Source organism: Prionailurus bengalensis, chromosome B1 (assembly GCF_016509475.1).
Source record: "Prionailurus bengalensis isolate Pbe53 chromosome B1, Fcat_Pben_1.1_paternal_pri, whole genome shotgun sequence".
NCBI classification, from domain to species: domain Eukaryota; kingdom Metazoa; phylum Chordata; class Mammalia; order Carnivora; family Felidae; genus Prionailurus; species Prionailurus bengalensis.
The window spans coordinates 158,887,155-158,893,081 of record NC_057344.1 but is presented as its reverse complement, the minus strand read 5'-3'; the positions used below and the strand labels follow the sequence as shown (position 1 = coordinate 158,893,081).

General features: G+C 38.4%; 1 pseudogene; it reads right to left on the bottom strand.

Annotated features, from left to right (window-relative positions):
* Positions 1–611: 611 nt before the first annotated feature.
* On the bottom strand, positions 612–1,011 carry LOC122469358 (annotated as a pseudogene).
* Between the last annotated feature and the right edge of the window lie 4,916 nt (positions 1,012–5,927).

Here is a 5,927-nt window from a genome sequence, read left to right as displayed (position 1 = left end):
GACAGACACAGAATCTGAAACAGACTCCGGGTTCTGAGCTGTCAGCATAGAGCCCAACGTGAGGTTTGAACTCATGAGCTGTGAGATCATGACCTGAGCTGAAGTCAGGCATTTAACTGACTGAGCCACCCAGGCACCCTGTTTAAATTCACATGGAATCTTAAGGGACTCTTAATAGTTAAAAACAACCCTGAAAACAACAAAGTTGGAGGTATCACCCTTTCTGATTCCAAACTTAATTATAAGGTAAACAAAACAGGGTAGTACTGGCATAAAAACAGGAACAAAAACAGATGAAATAGAGATCCCAGAAATAAACTTTCTCATATATGGTCATATGATTTCTACAAGGTTGCCAAGACTATTAAATAGGGGAAAAGATAGTTCTTTCAGCAACTGGTTCTGACAAAACTGGATTATCTACATGCAAATGAATGAATTTGGATCTGTACTTCATACCATATGCAAAAATTAACTCAAGATACATCAAAGACATAAGAGCTAAAACTGTAAGCTTCTTAAAAGAAAATAAAGACAGCTTCATGCTCTTGGATTTTTTTTTTTTGGCTTATGAAAATTTATTGCTGTCATGTTTTCACCATCAAAACTTATTATATTGGTCTTTCTTTCTTTCCTCTGTAGAAGTACAAAAGAGAGATATTGGCCACTTTGAGTCACCAGCATCATGACTTTTGTGACCAAATCCAGCAACCAGAATTTCATCATTTTACTCAGTAAATCCAATCACATTTGGGTACAAAGCCTGTGATTTCTTCTGCCATTCTTGATCAGCAGGACCCTGACACATTTCCTGATGCCAGAATATGGACTTTTAGCTTCAACCCCTACTTTTTCCAGTACAATTCCCTTTGCATGGCAACCACCTCCAAAAGGGTTGGCCTTCAGGGCTGTGCCCAAATTGACTTTCTTGTACTGTTTATCATGCCACTTCTGATCTCATCTCCAGGATGGAGCTATCCTGGCAGCACAAAGGCTGTGACACTTGCCCATCCTTCCCGTGCCATGGGCCTGAGCAAAAGAGAGAAACAGCACAGGAAGGCTATGCTCTTGGATTTGTTAGTGATTTCTTGGGTATGATATCAAAAGCATGATCAACAAAAGAAAAATTAGATATATTGGATTATATCAAAATTAAAAATGTTTGTATATCAAAGGGTTTTGACAAGAGATTAAAATGACCAATGGAATCATGAGGGAAATGGAATTCAAGCCAAAATGAGATACCAGTTAGTACCTCTTAGAATGGAATCATGAGGGAAATGCAATTCAAGCCAAAATGAGACACCAGTTCATACCTCTTAGAATGGCTATTACAAAACAAAACAAAACAACAAAAAAGCAAAGCGTTGATGAATATGTGAAGAAACTGAAACACCTGCACAGTGCTAACGGGAATGTAATATGGGATAGCCTCTGTAAAAAACTGTATGGCGTTTCCTCAAAAAATTACCATATGATCCAGGAATTCCATTTCTGGGTATATGCATAAAAGAACTGAAAGCAGTGATTGAACAGTTATGTGCACACCCATGTTCATAGCACTTTTTTTCATGATAGCCAAAATATGGAAGCAACCCAAGTGTGCAAGTCAATAAATGAATGGATAAACACAATGTGACATATATTTACCATGGAATACTATTCAGCTTTAAAAGGGAAGGAAATTCTGAAATTTACTGCAACTTGGATAAACCTTGAAGACATTATGCTGAGTGAAATAGGCCAGTAACAAAAAGACAAATATTGTATGATTGCACTTACACGAAGTTTTTAAAGTAGTCAAATTTATAGAAATGGGGATGCAGTTGTGTTTGTCAGGGTCCATGGAGAGGGACAATGGGTAATTATTGTTTACTGGATACAGTTTCAGTTTGGGAAGGTAGAAAAACTGTTTTAGAGATGGATAGAGGTGCTGGTTGCACAACAGTGTGAATGTACTTGATGCCACTGAACTATAAACTCAAAAATGGTTAACACTGAATTTTTTATCATGGATATTTGATCACAATTATTATTATCATTTTTAAAAATTTTTTTAACATTTATTTATTTTTGAGACAGGGAGAGATAGAGCATGAACGGGGGAGGGTCAGAGAGGGAGACACAGAATCTGAAACAGGCTCCAGGCTCAGAGCTGCCAGCACAGAGCCGGATGCAGCGCTCGATACTCATGGACCGCGAGATCGTGACCTGAGCCGAAGTCGGCCGCTCAACCCACCGAGCCACCCAGGCGCCCCTATTATTATCATTTTAAATGGGAACATTGGCTAAAAAGGAAACTTAAAATCCAACTGAATTCTTAATTCAAAGCTGTGACTTTGAGCAGCTTGTCAAAATCTTCTCATTTTCAGTTTCTCTGAAAAGGAAAATGTAGATGATCTATATTCTCCAAGGTTATTGGGAGGCTTTATCATAATAATGTATGTAAAAATGTCTGACTCAAGATAGGCATGCAGTGATAGCTTCAATGTTCATCACACATCTGTGTGCTAAACATCAGTGTTTATTTTTTATTTAAAAAAATTTTTTTTTTTCAACGTTTATTTATTTTTGGGACAGAGAGAGACACAGCATGAACGGGGGAGGGGCAGAGAGAGAGAGGGAGACACAGAATCGGAAACAGGCTCCAGGCTCTGAGCCATCAGCCCAGAGCCCGACGCGGGGCTTGAACTCACGGACCGCGAGATCGTGACCTGGCTGAAGTCGGAAGCTTAACCGACTGCGCCACCCAGGCGCCCCTAAACATCAGTGTTTAGAAGCACTAGGGTGGCTCAGTCAGTTGAGCGTCCGACTTTGGTTCAGGTCATGATCTCACGGCTCATGAGTTTGAGCCCTACATCAGGTTCTGTGCTGACAGCTTAGAGCCTGGAGCCTGTTTTGGATTCTGTGTCTCCCTCTCTCTTTGCCTCTCCCCTGCTCATGCTCTCTCTGTCTCTCAAAAATAGACGAAAATGTTAAAAAAAAAATTTAAACATCAGTGTTTAGATGGGAGGTTATCTGCAAGGAAAGCTCCATTTGAGGATTTGAATAATAAGTAGATATTAATCACACAAGCATCTTGTAATGATTAAACTATTAAACAAGCATTTGTAATACAACAATGTCTTGAGAGACAAAATAAGCCCTGCTTTTAATGACATATTTATCTTGTTCTTTTTTTAAACATCTTAAGACTGCTTCTAACACGTGTTATTCATAAGTCATATAATGCAAATGTTCAAAAGCTGGAGTTTTAGTAGAAATTGTATCTCTTGCTCGGTTATTGCTGTTGATACGTAAAAGACAGTAAGCAAAAGCAAAAAAAGGTCAAATTTGTAGGCTACCAATCTTGGGAATCTTGGCAAATCCTGAATAAAAGGAGTCTTTTAGGGCCCTGAGGTCATGGCTAAACGGCATCTAATGACTAACACTGGACTAAGACTTTTTTCCAAGGGGCAAGAATTCCTTATTTTGAAAGAATTTAGAGAGATATCACACTATACTGGTTAAAAGCCTGGATTCTGCAATGAAATGTCCTGGGGCTAATTGTTACTCTATCTTCCCAGTTATATGCCTTTGAGTATGTTACTTCACTTTCTAGGTCTCAGTGTGATGATAAACAGAGCTGGTTCATAGATATGAGACACAACAGTAAAGCATTTAACAAGGGTCATGACACTTAGTAAGTCTCCCATAACTTTTTTATTATGATGATGATAATTACCATGATTCATAAGATCTTATTATCTCAGAACATGGCTAGACACAGCCCACTTAATTAGAGTGGAATAAAGCAAACTGATCATTATTGGGCTTGAATCTATGCTGTTGAAACCAAGATATTCTGACATAGAGAAGCATCTGGATCCAATGGAGATTCTTGATAGGTGTTTAATCCAGCTGGTATATCATTAATTATCAGTAGGTTATGGGACTAGACAACAGGCAAATAATCAAGCAGTTTGAAGAGAACAGTATTGGCTGAAGGTGATATTGCAAAAACATTAAGGGGCAGATGGAAAATCATAAGGACTGTAAAATCAAGTTTTTAGAAAGCCAGGCAGGCAGGCAGACAACATTAGAATACTGTAAGTAACAGAAGCCCTGACACTAATGTGGGATTCAATCAAAGAACTTCAGTTCTTAGTAAAAACTGGAAAAATTAAACGCTTTTGTTTTAGTTTGAGTTCCCCCAGGATTAGACTGAGAGAGAAGAAAGCACAAATAGTATTTGGAAGAGGTAGTAAACACCAGCAGAAAAGTACCAGTAGAAAAGTCAGTTAAGCATTTGACTCTTGGTTTCTGCTCAGGTTATGATCTTGTGGTTTCGTGGGTTCGGGCCCCTGTCAGATTCTGTGCTAGCAGTGTGTAGCCTGCTTGGGATTCTCACTCTCCCCATCTCTCTGCCCCTCCCACACTTGTGCTGTATCTCTCTCTCTCAAAATAAATAAATAAACAAACAAAATTTTTAAAAAAGTACAGAAGTAAAAATGGCAGTGAGGCAGCTTATAGAATATGCTATCAAGCCACCTATGCTGTGGGTAACTAGGATTTAACCCCATGGGAACATTATTAAAACCCACTTACTTCAAAAAGTAAAGGAATCAGGGGCACCTGAGTGACTCAGTCTGTTAAAGAATCTGACCTTTGATTTCAGCTCAGGTCTTGAACTCAGAGACCCTAGTTCAAGCCCCATGTCAGGCTCCATGCTGGGAGTAGAGCCTATTTAAAAACAAAAACAAAAACAAAAACAAAACCAAAAAAATGAAAAGAAAAGGAAAGGAATCAGAAGATTTATATAGCAAATACTGCCAGCCATCTGTGAAAGACTGGTGGTTTAAGGAGGGGTAACAACCTACCTTGGCTTCAGAGGAAACCCTAAGGCAAAACAATGTAAATACTACCAGTTGGAAGGTGTGCAGGCCTGTGGAATATATATATATATATATATATATATATATATATATATAGTAAAGGACCATAGCTTTAAGGAAATAATCTCTAAAGTTCATATCACATACATTTGGGGGTCATATCCAACCCACCTTTGAGCACAAATCCGCTGTTCACAGAAATAGTTTCTTTCCTTTCCTATTTTGGACCGCGTACACCTTGTTATGTTATCTCAAGTTCCCTAGCAAAACTTTGTTTTTTCTGCATGCTTGTAACCTTTATCTGAAACCCTGGGGCCAGATGAGTTTTGAAACTAGGAATTTTTTTAAATTTTAGAAAGGTAATTACCATTGATATTCTATATATTTAATAACATTCCAGTGACATTTGGAGCAGCACTCTGTAAGTAAATATGTTCTTTTTTTCTGGTGTCTCAGGAATGGTTCTTTACATTAAGTGGTATCAATATAGGTAGTAAATAGCCTCACATCAATTCAAGTCAGGGTTATGTTTAGTCTGATATAACTGGGCTGGACACAGTGTGGAATTAAATCTAGAAGAAGCCCCCAGCCTCCAAAATGTTCATCACTTACATGATGAAAAGTGCAGGTGGCAGGGGACATCTAGGTGACCATGAAGAAATGGAAGTTTCTGAGGTCAAGGAAGTGTCTTCACTGGCAAGAAGGAGTGGGGGCTCTGGAGCTAGCATTGGAGGTTATTAGTGTGTTCTTCTATTGAGTTAACTCAGGTCTGCTGAAACAGCACTTTGTAGTCTACCAAAGGAAACGTGGGAAATGAGATTTCAGGGATATCTAAATTTGTTATTTTTTAGATATCAACTTATGAAAAACTTCTAAATTTTAAAGCAGTTGTGGGATTTTGGAATTGTGGGTAAGTGATAACTATACAGTAGACCGGCATACTGAACCGGTCTTTTCCCTTTTATAAAATTCAACAATTTAAGCAATCTCTCCCCACAACTGACACCACCATCACCTCTATTTTTACAATACAGAACACTGAGATCTTCTCAG